The 17,689-nt window shown below is 40.6% G+C and overlaps 1 protein-coding gene across 2 annotated transcripts in view; it reads left to right on the top strand.

Moving 5' to 3' along the window:
* The window catches only part of SYT1 (synaptotagmin 1), a 312,080-nt gene that overhangs the window by 250,198 nt on the left and 44,193 nt on the right, over nt 1-17,689 (top strand). The gene's annotated exons all lie outside the window — the stretch shown is intronic.

The following is a 17,689-nucleotide window of genomic DNA, read 5'->3' as shown; positions in this document are numbered from 1 at the left end:
CTTACCATGGCCATCTATCACAGTGCCAATGTTGCACAGGGATTTTTGACTGGGTTGGTTTAATATCTTGCCTTTGGCACTTCTGGTAGTCAGTTATAAAATAATTCCGCTTTCTCAACATATTGTCCCTGTAACACTAAAGGGACATAGATGGTGGCATATTGTCACACATTGCTATTTTACAGGAATATTCATTCCAATTTTATCACACCCATTTTAGTGTATATGGAAGGCATGGTGCTGAAATTTTATGTATATTATCTTGCTGTCTGATCACCATCCAGCAATTTCCACTCAGGTAACCAAGTTTTGTGTTATGGCCAGCACTATAGGATAGCAGTTAATTTGTTTGGGGAATGCTGGGATACATAATTATTAGCAAAATGTTAATCACCAGGCTAGAATATCAAGATATTTGTTTACAAAACATGTCATTGTTTTTATAAGCATTACAATAATGATTATGTTTCCTATGATGGCTGAAATAGTCAGATGACCATACAGTTGCATGCTTAGGTGATTCATATCTTTCTGTTCTAGCAAATTATAGACATAGACATAGACATAGGCAGACATAGACATAGACATATCTATGGCCAATGTCTGGCCAATCAACCAGACATTGTGGTACTAGACAAAGACCAGAAGACAGTGGCAGCAATATACGTAGCAGTGCCAAGCAGCAATATCAGGTGGAAGGAGTATGAGAAGCTGGAGAAGTACTAGGGCCTGAAGGAGGAATTAGAAAGGATGTGGAAAGTAAAGGCCAAAGTGGTCCCAGTGGTGGTAGGGGCACTTGGGGCTGTGACTCCCAAGCTAGGAGAGTGGCTCCAACAGATCTCAGGAACAACATCATCTCTCTCTGTCTGGAAGAGTGCAGTGCTAGGAGCAGCTGAGATACTGCGCAGAATCCTCAAACTCCCAGGCCTCTGGTAGAGGACCCGAGGTTGAGGAAGACACATACCGCTCATAGGGGTGAGACCGGAATTTTTTTTAGATAAGGTTAGAGATAGAGATATATGCAGAAAAGTATTTTTAAAACATATTGCGGTAAAAAATTGTAATTCAAGCTGCGTCCTCTTATAACATTAAGCTTCTTGTCTTTCTGAAGCAAGAGCAGGAATTAATCAATGTCACATTACAAAATTTCAGAGCAGTCTTTTGCTTTGTCAGATCCTGAATTTTCAGATATTACACAAGAGTAGGAAAGATAGGAATTGTAAATAGGACACCTGAAGTAGGAACTAGCACATTGCCCAAGAAAATTGGAATTGGGGTTTGTGTGTGTGTGTGTGTACGTTTTCAATATACATTTTCCCAGAAGAGTATCAGCCTCCTCCTCTAATAGTGAAGTCATTCCTTAGCTCCCAAGAGTTCACTTTTGGAGATCTTCATGAAAGTTACCATGCAGGGTCTTATATATATAGAAGAGGGGGGCAATAAGGGGGTTATTTCATTATACTTTAGCACAAGGATGCATTTTGCTTTTTTCAATTATTCTACTGAGCAAGTTGTACATCATAATAAAGATGAGGAATTCAGTCTGAACTTAAACTAAATGTTACCCACACATTTGGTAGCACTTGCTGTCACCAGAGGAATCTATTATCAGCAGAAGAAAATAATCTAGAGTTCTATCTGTGTATATCTGTGAGTGGGAACATGTGAAAGTATGAAAAAGTGGATGTGAAATGAAGCTGCTGTTTGCGAAAGTTCCAGAAGAAAAGGGGCAGAAATATGTAGAAAAGAAGTGGGGAGTACATTGGAAACACAGCAGGGGATTACATTCTGTCTTATGAAGATAGAGATGACACATCGTCCTCCCACACCCAATTCTTATTATTTAAGTAGAATTGTTAGCCTCCTGGGCAATGTCAACAAAGCAGGTATACAAACAGTACCAAGGCATTGTTGCTTCTGCACATGCTAAAATAGTAAGCAGGGTGGCATGTAAAATACATCCTGAAAGTGAAGCTCGTTGTTGTATCCAGAAGACTTCTATACAGATGTTATTGTCAGAGTGCTAGAAAGCATTTGGCCCAGAGAGATCAGAAAAATCGCACACCAGGCATTTCTATAAAAATACATTTATTTACAGAAAGCACAAAAACATATTTACAGGCTTGTGCATTCACACACGTGCTCAGAAAGAACTGAGCTGCTTACTCAGCTGCAAAAGCAAAACTAAACAAGTAACAAGCAAGTTGCCCTCCCCCAGGCAATGCAGCTATTAACACCCAAACTGAGGACAATTAAATTTGACCTCTTCACCCTGCCGATACTTAAGGAAGTACTCAATTGCCGTGGTAACCTTAATGGCTTGTCCGGGCAAAAACAAAGAAATTCCAACAGTTATGTCTGAGTATGTCTATACAAGTAAGAGGATTGGGGATGCCCCTGCATTTGGCCAGAAACTTGCATTGTGGTTCCTGATTTTACAAAGGGTTTTGTTTGCAGTCAAGTCAATATGAGTATGCTCCCCTGAAAAATCTCCTTATTTAATACAGGAAAGTTTGAGACATAGATGTGAGGGAAGGTTGTTGGTACATATAAGCTCATCTTCTTCCTGAGAGTAATAGCAAAGCAAAGCAAATATTATCACCACATACTGCTATTATCTCCACTTACCAAAATAATCTGTACATTCACTTAACCACAATAAATCACAAATCCTGGAATACCACAAAACTATCCTCAAGAATGGCAAAGTGACTTTTCAAATCAATATGTCACTAGGTAAGAAGGAATTCAAATATTCAAGTTAGAAAGTCCCTGCAACAGTAGATTTTTTTTAATAAGAGTTTTATTAAGTTTGAAACAAAGATACTCCCCCGGAAGTGAGACTAGCCTCCTGTCTTTTGGGCTTCAGGAAACGATTGAAGACCTGGTTTTGCTACCATGCCTGGAGTGGGGAGAGAAAGTGGAGAGTGGGGTTGGTTGGCTCCCTAGTCCTGCCAAGGTCAGTTTTGTTCCCCTTTGGGTAGTATTAGATCTGCCATTACTTGGATCTCATTATATTTTATATGATATTATTTATGATTTTATTGAATTTTAAACTGTTTTATTGTGAACCGCCCAGAGTCCCCCATATGAGGGAGATGGGCAGTGATAAACATCTGATAAATAAATAAATAAAAATAAAAAAACTACAAAAAAGCAAAAAAACTACAAAAAGAACAAAAAAACTAAAAAAGTGTGAAACAAAAGAAAAAGAATTTTCAAAGATTACATAAAGTGATGACTTCCGACTTTCTGTAAGAATATACAGCAATTTCCATAATCAATCCCTTACTCTATATCAAACCAAGATCACATTATTTCTATAAATCATTCCATTAGCACATATATAAATCACTAAATGCAATTGCTCCTTCCCCTTATTTTAAAAAAAGCAGTATATAAATCTCTAAATCAACTTCCCTCCTCCCAAAAAAAAATTAAATATTTCCTTCCCCCCACTATTCTATATATTTCTGTCCACTATAATAAAAATCTAATTATAAAAACATATAAATTATCTACTTTTATAATTAATAATACTACATCTTAACCCTATTAAACCTAAAAACCAAACAACTATTATTATACCTTATGGATACCTTATAAATCTTAAAAATCAAACAAGTATTAAAAAGAATCCAGTAAGTTTTAATCCAAATTATTAAAGAAAAATGAAAGCATAAAAGCCTTATTATCAATCCAATTAAACACTCTTAAATTTTTAGCCCACTTCAAAATATACCAAGACATTTACATATCTCATAGTACACACAAGGCATTTTTCAGACAGAAATCAAACAGCCCAACTGCCCCCCTTAAAAACTCAGACTTCTCAGAAAAGAACCTTCCACAGAACAGGGCTTCTTCTTTCACATAACATTCTCTCAGAAACATAACTTTGTTTGTGATCTGCAATTCAAGCTGTCCCTTTAACCCCTTCAGCACCAGAATGAACTCTTCACTTGGCATTTCAACAAAGACTTCAGTTTTACTATCAGTAGAAACATCTCTATCTTTGTTAAAACCATCTTCTTCCATAACGTTTTCAGCCAGATAACACATTTTAAAGCAGATATTTTCCACAATGTCCCAAATATCTTGCAAAATAGCTTATTAGGAAGTCTAATAAACTAGTGTTTTATCACACCAGCACCGCTTTGAAAATATGTCCAAATCCTTCCAGTTGATAATGAACTAAGGCTCCAACTCCAGACAATCAAGTCCCAGATGATAACAAAGAAAAGGATCTTCTGCATATCTTTGTTGCCATCTAGTGGTCTTCTGGATTATTATTACTAGTAGCCCTGAATAGACCCATTCTAAAATAGGTCCAGAGTGTTCCATTTTAGCAGTACATACATTCATGTCTTAAATTTAATTAAAGTACATCAAATGAAAGCTCAGAACAAATCAACCCCAGCTACTTACACAAACTGTTTACTACTGTTGATGAAAATGATCTCTACAAGCAAAAAATGCCCCTTTGGAAATAAATTACCTGTTTAATCTTTAATTAAGTTGAACACCTGGACTCCATTAGCTAATATAATCCAACAGCTAATATGCATTGTCTCTGACATGAAAGATAAAGTGATTTGCTACAACAGGCAGATTCAGATAGAGAACAGGAATCTTCAAATGTTTGCTCCAAATTTAAACTGAGTACAGATGTAGCTTTAGTTAAGCTATATTTTTCTTTAAATTTATTCAAGAATAAGTGAAAGGATCCTAATCCTTTGGTTGGGGAATTCAGATCTTTGCTTTACTTCTCAGCATACTCCAGGTCAGATCCTTGTTTCTGTCTATAACTGATAGCTGATGCATTTTTTTCATTGGCACAGTGTTGATAGAGTAAATTCCAAGTGCAGGGTCTTGATAAGACCACAGCAGGAGTCAAATGGATTTTTAAAAAGCATAGACTAAAAAAAAAAAGTAGCAATATTTACCTTACCATTTTTTAAAAAGGCATACCTACTAGTTACATCTTTAAATAACATGTAATTTGACCCTGAGAGCCAGTATGGTGTAGTGGTTAAAGCATCAGGCTAGATACCAGGAAACCTTGAGTTCTAGCCCTACCTTGGGCACAGAGCCACCTGTGTGACCTTGGACCAGTCACTCTCTCTCAGCCCTAGGAAGGAGGCAATGGCAAACCACTTCTGAAAAACCTTGCCACGAAAACTGCAGGGACTTGTCCAGGGAATTGGAGAAACTTAATGGGAAAAAATGACCCTACAGATTCAAGTTTAATAATATAATAAGAGTTTATAGGCCTGTGTTTTCTGTAATTTGAAATAAAGTGCTAGCCATGTATCATGGGATCTCAAATCCATAGGCAAAACATAGGTAAAGCAGATATGTCTCTTATGCCACATAAGAAGTGGTAGAAGGAACAACCATTACTTCAATTCAGGCAGAAACCCCATTAAGAAAATTGGAAACTGCATTTTATGAATTAAAAAGCCTGAGAAGCTGGCAGGCCCCAGTAGGCTTCCCTTGTTCTCTGTATAACTACTGGGTCTTCTCAGCTCCCCACTTGGACAACTTCACATAAAGATGACCTACTATAGTTCATATGAAGATTCATGTAAAAGACAATCTTCTGTTTGAAAGCCTGCTCTACAGTACTTTGGTTTAAAATTTAAAACAATAGCTAAGACAGTAGAACAAGGCCTTTTCAACAAATAACACCTGTACAGGCTAAAAAGAAATATTACTTACCTGGCTGCAGTCTTCTCCATTTCTCTCTTATTTCTATTTATAATATAAGAATTATCTCAATGATTTCATCTGTACATACAAGTTCCTATATGAAAATGTTACATCAGTGGCATTACATTTTTAACACTGATTCTTTAAGTACTTGCTCTACTTTTCTCAGAGTTCTTATTACCTCTATGTTTTGTCAACCGGTTAACGTTTCACAGCTCAGTCATTTTTTCATGGTATTGTTGGAGGTTCACCTTGTGGCTTTAATTTTCATCTGATAATCTTAGCCATCCTGCATGTCTGCCACCAACTTGCAGAAAATCTCCCATCTAGCTCTTAAGCTGGGGTCCCCAGGGGTACCTGTGAATGCCTCTCTTGGTGTCATTACTTTCCTTATGAAAAAAACTTTAAATATAGTCAGAAGTTGGCATGCTGCAAAGTATCAACTTTCTCCATCATCTCCACAATCAAGAATGTATTTGGACCTCAAATAATCCCATAAGCTTTCTTACAAAATGACAATAAGGAATGCCTGTACCCAGTCCTTCATTTAGTGATGTATCTGTTTTCCATGACAAAGGACAAAGGGAAGTAGGGCTGTTAGCAAGTATCCTTCAGGAGTGGTATCTGGGTGTGGTGGCAAATTAGTCAAACCTCCCTCAGATAAAGCTCAGTCCTGGGGGCTCCAATGTCAAGCTGCCTAATAGTAACCAAGAAGTCTAGATTCTCATAAAATTTCCTGACTTAAGAGGGAACAGGCTATGCATTATCCATCTTCTCTTGTATTCTGCAAATGTCCATTCATATTCCAGGATCAGAGAAGTCTTCCATCCATACTGTTTCCTTGTAAACAGTACAAAAATAGCTTGCTATTGGCTTGTTCTAGGATGTTTTCTGATTTTTCAGGCTAGCGTACACCCTGATATGTCCATCTGTGGTAGCCATTTGTGAATGAAGAAGTCTGCTAATAGTCATTTTGTGGATGCACTCACAGTGTTGACAAATATGCCCATCAATCCCCAAAAGTTGGAAATTTCTAGTCTAAAGTAGCTCATCCATTAATAGTATATGCTTCTTATTCATATGATAGGGACTTCATATGACATGGACTGGGTTCTTAATATAAATTCCTGAAACTAAATGGTAATCTGTTTTAAGCATCTTTATTTCTATTTTATATTACTTGATATGCTATCAAATATTTACAATTTACAATAAAGAAGAAAAATATTTTAAAATGCAATAAATTAAAACAATACAAAACATATTCATTAAAAGGGGGGGTAGAAAAAAAGGAAGCAAAATGAAACCATTCATCAGTAACATTCATACAGGGAAGTTCCAATCCCTATCCAATATCTTCAGAATTTGGTAGTAGTGTTTTGTTTTTTTAAGGGACAAAGTTTGTAAGATTCTCACATTCTTTTTCATGTTGCCTGATTTCACCCATAATCATTTAGGTAAGAGCAAATCTGTGTAGAAAAAAGACAGTAATCAGTCAGAGAATAGATAGGATTTTCCAAGGCTGTGACCACACATCCTGTTTTCCAATTCTTTTGCTTTTTACTTATAATTGCAGTTTTTCCCATATATAACTGCATACACAATCATATATAAAAATATATTTATATGAGATATTTTCATTCCCATTTCTTAGTTGGAGAAATCAAACAAAGGAAGAATCATTTGCCTACCTAGTGTCTATATCCATACAGAATTGAGTCTATTTACTTAGCTTTGTTCCTCACCTTAACATAATTATGTCAGATACTGGGTCATGAGTGCCTTTTTGCTGTTTCTGTGATACATAAATTAATTAGTGATAATTTTAGAACGAACAAATTTTGGAGCGTATTGGATTTAATCTTCAGGTCATTTCCAACTAATTTTATCCTAGTTATATGCTGAAAATCTAATCAAATTTTTTGCACCCCTTTTTCACAGCATGCAAATGAAGCTTTCCCAGGCTCAAATTATATTGCACGTAAAATGAAGCTACACTTTTCTGCAATTAGAAATCTATTTTAAACACACTATTCACATTCAAAAAAGGGTTACAAAAAAGGGTTTAGAATATGATTTTATAGAGATGTTGAAAGCTCATGAATTATGCAAAGCAAGCTTTCTATTTTGATAACTAGATGAAAATATAGAAAAACTTAGGAAAAGTAGCCCCTGTGAATTTAATATTATAGAAGTACTACTACAAAAGAGTCCTGAATTTCCCAACAATATTTTTAAATCAAATTTGAATAAACATTATGGGAAAAGTTAAACAGAAGTAACTGTGAAACTTCTCAAAAGTTACAATCAAAAGTGTTTGTGTGTGTGTGTGTGTGTGTGTGTGTGTGTGTGTCAGAGGCTTCCATAAAAAGCAAAGGGGGAGTTCCAAGATCAAATTCTTCACAAGCCTGGAAAGTTGTACTTTCAGAAGAGGAAATTTAAAGAACCCTAAGATGGTCTGCCTTGCCTTATATAGATCAAAAGATTATGCTATTGGTCAACAAAACCTACATTATGATGTAGTAAGAGAACCTCTTAAAAGTAACTGTTGTACTTCAGTGTTTGTCCTATATGTTCCTGCTGGAGTTCTTTCTCAGTGTAAATGAAAAATATGTGTATCTATGTACAGTATGTAAGTATGTATGTGGTATAAAGGACTTTTTAATTGTAGTGTGGCATGCCCATAACAGATTTAGGCACTGTTGACTTTGCAACCTAGGAAATCCCATTTTCTGACTTATGAATTTGAGGAAAATTCACTCAAACACATATAGTCAAAATTCACAAACAGTAGGGATTAAATGAGCTCAATAAGAAATGGGCAAAAATTGTCTCAGACAAATGTTTATATTCAAATAGATTAATAAGTCTATTTTAAATGGAGAAATCAATCACTTTTACAGATGGCAAAATGATTTGATACTGTAATGCTAAATACTACAGTACAGTATAGTGCTGAAAAGGGAGACAGTGCTTATCAAATATGGAAGGAAAAATGGTGCTTGGAAAATAAAAGGATGATTACATGGACTAAGGAAAGTTTGGTTGTTGGGGAAAATGGGAAGAGGAATCATAAAACTATAAAACTTATGGAAGAAAAATAGAGCAAAAGTTAGTTATAATTTTCTATTCCAGAAAAGTGAAATGCATAAGACTTTATTTCTTCATAGTTCACTGAAGATTGGAGAGAGGATGACTGTAGGCATAGGTATCCACAGGGGGCAGAAGAAGGATGGGGAAGCAAATGACAAAACGTGCATTGTAATGCCATGAAACAAACCTTGGGAGCTGCATACATGCATCTCATGTTAGGATTCAAGAGGCCAGGAAATGTGTCACAACACACATTCCGTCATTTTTTTTCATCACTGCTGTTTCTAGCAGATGTATATGTGTATTTGTTAGTGATAATAGGTTAATACTGTAAGTGAACTGTAACAGAAGAAGTATGTTGTCAATAGTTTTCAGTATATTTGTGAAGAACCAGCTAAATGGGATCAATAATATTACTTCTTTGTCTTACAAAACTAGTATTTTTCCCAAAAGCTTATTTCTATAAAATAGCATAAACCTTCCTTGCATGGGTAAAAAGAATGAAGTACCAACTACATGTACATATACATATACATATACATATACTGTACATGTACATATACTTGCAGCAAACACCATACTAATTGTTTGTGTATCAGCCTTCAGCCATATTATGATGAAGAATGACAAAGGTTATGTAGATTTTTTTTTTCAGAATGGGGAGCTAAAATCTATGGTTTAAGTTATTATATCTTGCTGGCATCAGTCTACCTTGCCAAATATACCTTAGTGATCTAGTGCTGTAAAGCATTGTCTTAAGCTGAGCATGTATTGTAACTTGCCATTCTGTGACCACGATGAAATCTCTCTCAGCCTCGGTTCTTTCTGTCTGTGAAAGGCAAAGAATAATTAGCTATATTACAAGAATAAGTTAAGATAAGGACGCTACCACTTTTCCCACCAGAAGATAAATAATAATAAATTGCAGTCACTTTAGGAGCAGTCAGGCAATAAATTCATAAATCCTGCAGGTTCCAATTACAGTAGTTCAGTGTTAGTACACTTCTTGAAGCAATTTGTCAGAGTAGCATGTAAACTCATCAACAGGTTTAATTCATTTTTAATATTGTAGAAACCTGCTGGGTTTCTTGAAACACTGGCTGGAAAAGTCATTGTTTTGGAAATAAGAGTTTATGGGGTAGAATAAAAATAGAACATTGAAATGCACCACCAATAATTGAAACAATTGATTAAAAAGTACATGTGATTTAAATTATTTAAGATACATGGTTTTATTTGCAATGCAAGTATTCTATTAATAATCTCACACCTGGAAGTTTTGGGAAAGCTCAACTACTTTCAAAGAAAATTTTAAAATAAATTAAAAACTTGGGGCCTAATGAATGATTCCATCAGTGGATGACTGCATGCTCTGGACTGGTACAACAGTTACTAGTAAATTTGTAGGATTTGGATAATGCAGAATTACTCCCATAATATTTTTGTCATTAAGCAAATACAGCAGCTATTTATGGCACATTATATTTGGCAGGAGGCAGCAGTAGCCATCCTTGCTCCACAGCTAAACATTTCCTTCTGTTTCTTAAATTAGTATATTCTCTGTCATCTGAGCTAACTTGCTGCTTTTTGGTATGGTGAAGAATATCTCATTAGCATTGTTTAAATATGATTAAATTGTTAGTTCATTAAGCTTTTTTATCTAAGATCAAGGGACCTCATTTTCTTTAGGCATAAAAATGTCTTGGTCCAACAATACACCTCATGATATGTGATGTTGAATATACTGATGAATGGAATGCCAGCGTCTCAGAGCATTCACAAATAAACACATAAAGGTTTCCAAGCATTTTCAATAAATATAATTCTTGATTCCAAGGTGGCGACCGGGAGCAGGCGCCGACGTCGGTCGCTGCTCTGAGGGGAAATTCCTGGGTCTCACTTCCGAGTCCCCTGAGTCTCACCTCCTCCCCCCAAGTCTCGTTGCCAGCCAGGGCTTGGAGGGGGACTTCTAGGACCCCCGGCCCTCATATCTTATGGGTCAGGGTTGGACGGAGCCCCCTGACCCGTGCAGAGCGATGTGGAGCGACGGGTCTGGATAAGCCCTAGCTGCGCAGTGAGCTCCGGAGGTTTGGCGGCAAGGTTTGGCGGTGCAGCAGACCAGCAGCGCATTGACCCTGGGGGTGACTCAAGCAGCATGAGGAGCGTTGGCGGAGCGACCCCCGGAGATGCTGGATGGTGGGCCTGCGGTGGCCTGGAGGCATGGTGGAGCAGCCTGGCGGTGCAGCAGACCAGCCGACCGGCCTCGGCAGACCGGCCTGGTGAGGCGGTTTAGTGGCGCAGTGGACAGATGACTCAGCGGCATGACAGCCTGACTCTGGAGGGCCAGTTTGGTGGAGTGGTTTGGCAGCGCAGCAGACCAGCGGAAGGATAGACCTGTGAACCCACCTTGGATGACCAGCCAGGCAGAGCGGGGGTGCAACCGGGCAGAGCGGGGGTATGGCTGCTCAGTGGACCAGCAGCACAGCGAGCTGGCAGAACAGACTTGGAAGGCTGGCCTGGTGGAGTGGGTGGACGACCAGCGAGACAGCAAACCGATAAACCAACCAGGGAGATTCCGGGATAGACCCAGGGCACAGGCCTTGGCATAACAGACCTCGGGGACGTGGAACGGGCTTGGCATGGAGATCTTGGCCACCCCCTCCCTACCTGTCTGGAAGAGGTGGAGACCCATGGGGGCCCCTCCAGTGTGAATGATGACCCTCTCCTAGGGTGAGAGACGAGGGGGGGGAGTCTGGTAGTGTCTGATGGTGTGGGAGAGCACTCACCCCCTGAGTGAGAGGGAGGAGGTGAGGGGGAATGAATGAGATGCCCCTGACTGACCAGTGAGAGAGGCCGAACAGGGAGCATTGTGACTGAAGAATGAATGACTGAAGAGTAAATGGGTGGGTGAGGGCTGGGCCCAGATGGCACCGAGAGTGTGAGCTGGTGTGCCGGAGGCCTGCCATTGCCCTGTGGATAATTGTGTTTGTGTGAGAGTATGTGACTGGACGGAGAGACCTCTATTCCAAGTTGGGGACTCCGGAAGTGCAGGAATGGGGCTGAGGGGAGTCTCTGGGAGCTGCAGGGTGGGTCATATTATTGAGGTGGTGACGGGTAGGGGACACTATGGCGGGAGCCAGAGGGCAAGCCATCTGCAGGGAAGATGCCCCCAGTGTTTGTTACCAGTGGCATGTTCTGGCCCTCTGTGCTCAGATCCAGGCCCTGGTCAGCAGATCCATAGGGGCGCTGGTCAACGGCTGTTGCTACTCAATGCCAGGTCTGTTAACAACAAAGCCCCCCTCATATGTGACTTGATCACTGAGGAGGGGGCAGACCTGGCATGTATTACCGAAACCTGGCTGGGCCCTGAAGGGGGGGTGCCCCTTTCAGAAATGTGCCCAGCCGGGTTTACAGCATGGCACCAGCCGAGATCCCAGGGCAGGGGAGGAGGGGTGGCAGTTGTCATCCAGGAGTTTCGGTGGCCTTCAGGGGCACTGCTCCACAAGTGGCTGGTTCAACCTGCTATCCCTGGGACGTGCCTCGGAGGCAGCTCGGGAGTTCATGGCTACCATGGCAGCCATGGGCCTGACTCAGATTATTTGGGACCCAACTCAAGACAGTGGCCTCACCCCGGACTTAGTTTTCTTGTCAGAGCAGTGGCAATGTGACCTGAGGGGAGAGTTACAGCTATCCCCATTGTCATGGTCAGATCACACCCTGGTGGCCCTGAGATTCTCTTATGGCACCCCCCTCTGCAGGGAGGCAGGACCCATTCGATTGGTCCACCCCCGGCGACTGATGGACCCGGTAGGGTTTCAGAGGGAGCTGGGGTTGATACCTGACGATCTGCTGCATGGTCCAGCAGAGGCCCTGGCCGCATCCTGGAATAGGGAGGTGGCCGGCGCCTTGGACAGGATCACGCCTGTGCGACCTCTCTTGCCTCATCGTACCCTATGCTCCCCATGGTTTACGGAGGAGCTGAGGGTTTGAAGAGGATTAAGAGATGTCTAGAGTGCCGCTGGAGGAAGACAAAGACCAAATCCAACTGAACACTGGTTAGAGCCGCTATTAAGGCCTACCTGGTGGCGATAAGAGCGGTGAAGCACGTATACTTCTCTGCCCTTATTGTGTCTGCAGAATGCCACCTAACGGCCCTGTTTAAAATCACTCAATCCCTTTTGGGAAAGGTGGGCGCAGTGACCCACCTACAGGGCCATGCAGAGGAGTTTTTGGAGCATCTGCAAGACAAAATCGCTTGGATCCATTCTACGTTAGAATCCAAGCATGATACATGGTCTGTGGAGATACCAAGGGAACGTACTTACCATGTTGTCTGGGAACAGTTTGATCCTGTTGGACCTGAGGAAGTGGACAGGATCCTCAGGACAGTAAATGTAACCACTTGTTATCTAGACCCATGTCCCTCCTGGATGGTTAAGGCAGCTCAGGAGGTGATGTGTGGTTGGGTCCAGGTGATGGTCAATACATCCTTGAGGGAAGGGGTGTTCCCAACTGCCTTTAAGGAGGAGTTGGTACAACCCCTCCTCAAGAAACCATTGCTGGACCCTACTGTACTGGATAATTTTCGTCCAGTCTCCCACCTCCCCTTTTTGGGGAAAGCGGTTGAGAAAGTGGTGGCATTACAGCTCCAGAGGGTTCTGGAGGAAACGGATTATCTAGAACCCTTTCAGTCAGGTTTCAGGCCCGAATGTGGGATGGAAACGGCATTGGTTGCACTTATGGATGATCTTTGGCGGGAGTGGGATGGGGTAGTGCATCCATCCTCGCTCTTCTTGACCTCTCAGTGGCTTTCGATACCATTGACCGTGGTATCCTTTTGGGTTGGCTCAGGGAGTTGGGGGTGGGTGGCATGGTGCTACTCTGGTTCACCTCCTTCTTCCAGGGCCAGTCCCAATCAGTGGTGATAGGGGGTGAGAGATCCGACCCTCGACCCCTCCTTTGTGGGGTGCCGCAGGGTTCGGTTCTCTCTCCTCTCCTATTTAACATCTACATGAAACTGCTGGGTGAGATCATCCGTCACCATGGGATGAGGTATCATCAGTATGCTGACGATATTCAATTGTATATCTCCATCCCGGGTGAAGTAAGTGATGCTGTGATCACCCTCTCTGAGTGTCTGGGTGCTGTGGGGGTCTGGATGGGGAACAACAGGCTTCGGCTGAACCCTGGTAAGATGGAGTGGCTGTGGGTTAAGGACTCTGCCATTTCCGGGACTTTGTCATCCTTGGTTCTGGATGGGGTTTCACTGCCCCAGACAGACCCGGTGCATAACATGGGGCTCCTTGTAGACTCACAGCTCCTGCTCAAAGAGCTGGTGGCAGCCGTGGCCAGAAGGGCCTTTGCACAGCTGTGCATTGTGCACCAGTCACGCCCTTTCCTTGATCGGGAGGCCCTTTGGACAGTCACTCATGCCCCTGTTATCTGCCATATAGACTATTGTAATGCGCTCTACATGGGGCTACCCTTGAAAAGTATCCGGAAGCTTCAGCTGGTCCAGAATGCAGCCACGCAGGCTATTTTTGGCGCCCCTAGAAGGGTGCATATAACACCTTTGCTGCACGAGCTGCACTGAATGCCAGTTTGCTTCTGGGTCCAATTCAAGGTGTTGGTTATCACCTTTAAAACCCTACATGGCATGGGACCAGGTTACCTGAGAGACAGCCTCATCCCCGCTTCATCAGCCCGTACCACCTGGTCATGCAGAGAGGGCATGCTGCAGACCCCGTCTGCAGGAGAATTCCATCTGGCAGGGTCCAGGAGGCAGGCCTTCTGTGCAGTAGCACCCACCCTCTGGAACATCTTGCCCCCCGGAGGTGAGATTAGCCCCACTGCTCCTAGCCTTCCAGAGGGAATTGAAGACCTGGCTCTGCCATCGGGCTTGGGGCAGGGAGGAGAATAATCATACTTGGGGTTGGCTAGTGCCTTGAAGTGCCCCTCCTATGCAAGGAGTGAATGATCTCATAGCCATCGGGATTTTATTAGGTAGTTTTTAGAATTGTTTTAGTCTATTTTTATATTGGAATTTTATTGTATAGTTACTGTTTTATGCTGTAAACCGCCCAGAGTTCCTCCATTCGGAGGAGATGGGCGGTGACAAGTTTGATAAATAAATAAATAAAAATAAAATAAATGTGTGGCCACAGCAGGGAAACAGAACCCTATACTATGTCTCATTCCCTATTTCTGCCATAACAAATTTACACAGTATAAGCATAAGTGCAGTTTTATGCTCTTCTAAAGGATAGAGTAACCCTATCTCTAGAGATCACCAATCTGATATTCATCCACAGTGAGAATAGTTGTCCATGGTCAGCATTCTGTGCTGTATTAAATTGTTCACAAAAGCATTTGTGCTGCACGGAGGAGATGTCAGGAGGAGGTCTACTTAATATGTGCATCATCAGGATAAAGCTACTTGAACATCCTTGATTTGACATTGTTGTTTATGGGACCATTAACACTGGAATAAGGCTATGATTACCAGAAAACTATTTAAGTCAAAGGAAGGCTACTCTATCTCTGTGATTACTGTATCTAATTGAAATCAGTGCTTGGGAACATTGTTTTTCTTAGCAGGAAGCAACTTCACTGCCTGTCCCTCTCAAATCCAATTCTAAATTCAACAAAGCAGGTCTTCTTTTATGAGCAGGCCATGTGTCAGCAACCTGATACCCTGCAGCTGTTTTCGGATTACAATTTTTATCATTAGCTGAGGCTGATAAAAGTTGAAACCCAGAACATCTGGATGGTAGTAGGATGCATATTCCTGAAAAAAATAAATATCCAAAACCTGCCAGTTCTGTAAGATAAAATTCTTGCCTGACCAGTCATTGTTGAATGTTGATAAACAGTCTTACTTTAATGCATTGCCTTACCAATATTTTCCCTTTGAAGGGACAAGAGTATTTATCCAGTTTATGTTTTTTGTGACATCTTTTGTCTGTGATGTGATGAATATGCTAGTCAAGTTTTTCTGCAGGACTTCCTTTCATTCTGCTGAGCCTCCTTTTAATTTACAAATTGCTGCATCTCTTATGCTTCTCAAATAAAAATATTTATGACAAAGCTTACCAGTGATCTACACTGCTATATTTAACACAGTTTGCTAAAAGCATTTTAGGAGATTATATAATTCCTATCAGGCAAAGCCCCAAATCATGCACAGTCTGTGCAGAAACTGTCAGTGTGTCTAACATCAGGAACTTGACTTCTTTTATTTGATCCATAAAATCACACTAACTGCCCCAGCTGGATGACTTAAGTTAAACAATTTGAGATCTTGGTAACATTCAGTGCAATATCAAGACTGACCCTGAAACCTCTGATCTGATGAAGCAACTGTTTTTCTGTTCAGTTACTTTACTAGAACAAGCATCACAAAAACCTTGGTTTCGCAAAAGTCCAACCGATAAATTATGTTACTGTCTTTCTTCATACATTCTTTAACTTCATTGGGCTGAGAATCAACATAATTACTGAATGGGAGTACTCCTTAGATCAGGATTTCTCAAATAATTTCCCCTCGTCTAAGAACAGTAGACACAGTGCCTCCCATATGTCTTGGAGTATAGCTGCCATAATTCCATGTTATCGCCAGTGTGGCTATAGCTGATAAGAACCAAGTTCAGACCATTTATCTCTATAAAACAATAGTTATTGCCTACACATACAACACTGAGAAGCAATGGATTTATTCTTAGAAATATTAAAGCTCAGATCACCCAAATTCAGTGTTCTTGTCACTGTACCACACTGGCTTCTACAGATATAGTTCAGAAAGCGGCATCAATTGGTTTGTTTACATATCTATCAGGTATTTTTGTCACAGCAGCTTTTAAATATAATTTATAATGAGGTTCCGCCCTCTGCAGCCAGTTAGAAATCCTGTAAGCTGGTTGTTCTCCAACCATGTGCAGAACACCCTGGGAAGCAATTTAGGGGGACGTGTCACAGTTTTTGAAAAAGCAGGATCTGGGAGTACATTTTGTACAAACAAAATGGGAGCATTGTCAAAAGCATTGTAAAACATTGTTTTACCCCTCATTCGACTTGTGCAAGCTACTGTATAGTGGGCAGTTGCTTTATGCAAAGTCTAAGAGACTCTGAGATACGAAGATTAAAATGTAATTCTTAAAGTGGTATATTCATTTTATTGCCCAAGTCTAAAACCAATCAAATCATTTGTTTTATTGGGAGGGGGATATATCATACAAAATATAATTTTAGAATAATACTAAATTAGGAACATTTGGGCTTTTTGTCAACATCTTTCTTTTACAGACTCTTCAGGATACAGCAAAAGCATAATCATTAGCTAACACAGAGGCAGCCCTACGCATACACACAAAACACACACACAGACACACTGTTTTACACATAAACAACAGTTTTTAGCTTGTTTACATTCTGCTTGGTATTTCCACTACTTGCTTATAGTTCTACCACAGTGACTACTGATAAAAGATAGAAAAGAAAACATGTATCAAATGTTTCTGCCTGGTCTATGACAACTCATGCACACATCTTGCTTTTGGAAAAAGCCAGGCAGTCTTTGAAATAAAATTTAAATATGTTTTGGCATTTCTCCAACCCTGCATAATATGAGGCAGGGGACATCCTGTCTGAAAGAACAGACTGTTAGTTCAATTATACTTCCAAAATTGAGTTAAATTTCCATGAAATCTGCCTCTGAATGTGAAAAGCCTGAGGGAATTGTATTGTCTTAAATTGCAGCAATCAGGCATTCCAAATATGATGGTGGCACGCACCATGTAAAGACTGTGTATTGTCTGCTTGTTGAAATCATTCGTTTCAGATAGTACCATGTAACAAAGCAAAAATGAGCTAATTGTTACACAGGGGA

This window comes from Candoia aspera, chromosome 7 (assembly GCF_035149785.1).
Source record: "Candoia aspera isolate rCanAsp1 chromosome 7, rCanAsp1.hap2, whole genome shotgun sequence".
NCBI classification, from domain to species: domain Eukaryota; kingdom Metazoa; phylum Chordata; class Lepidosauria; order Squamata; family Boidae; genus Candoia; species Candoia aspera.
This window is presented reverse-complemented; position numbering and strand designations above follow the sequence as displayed.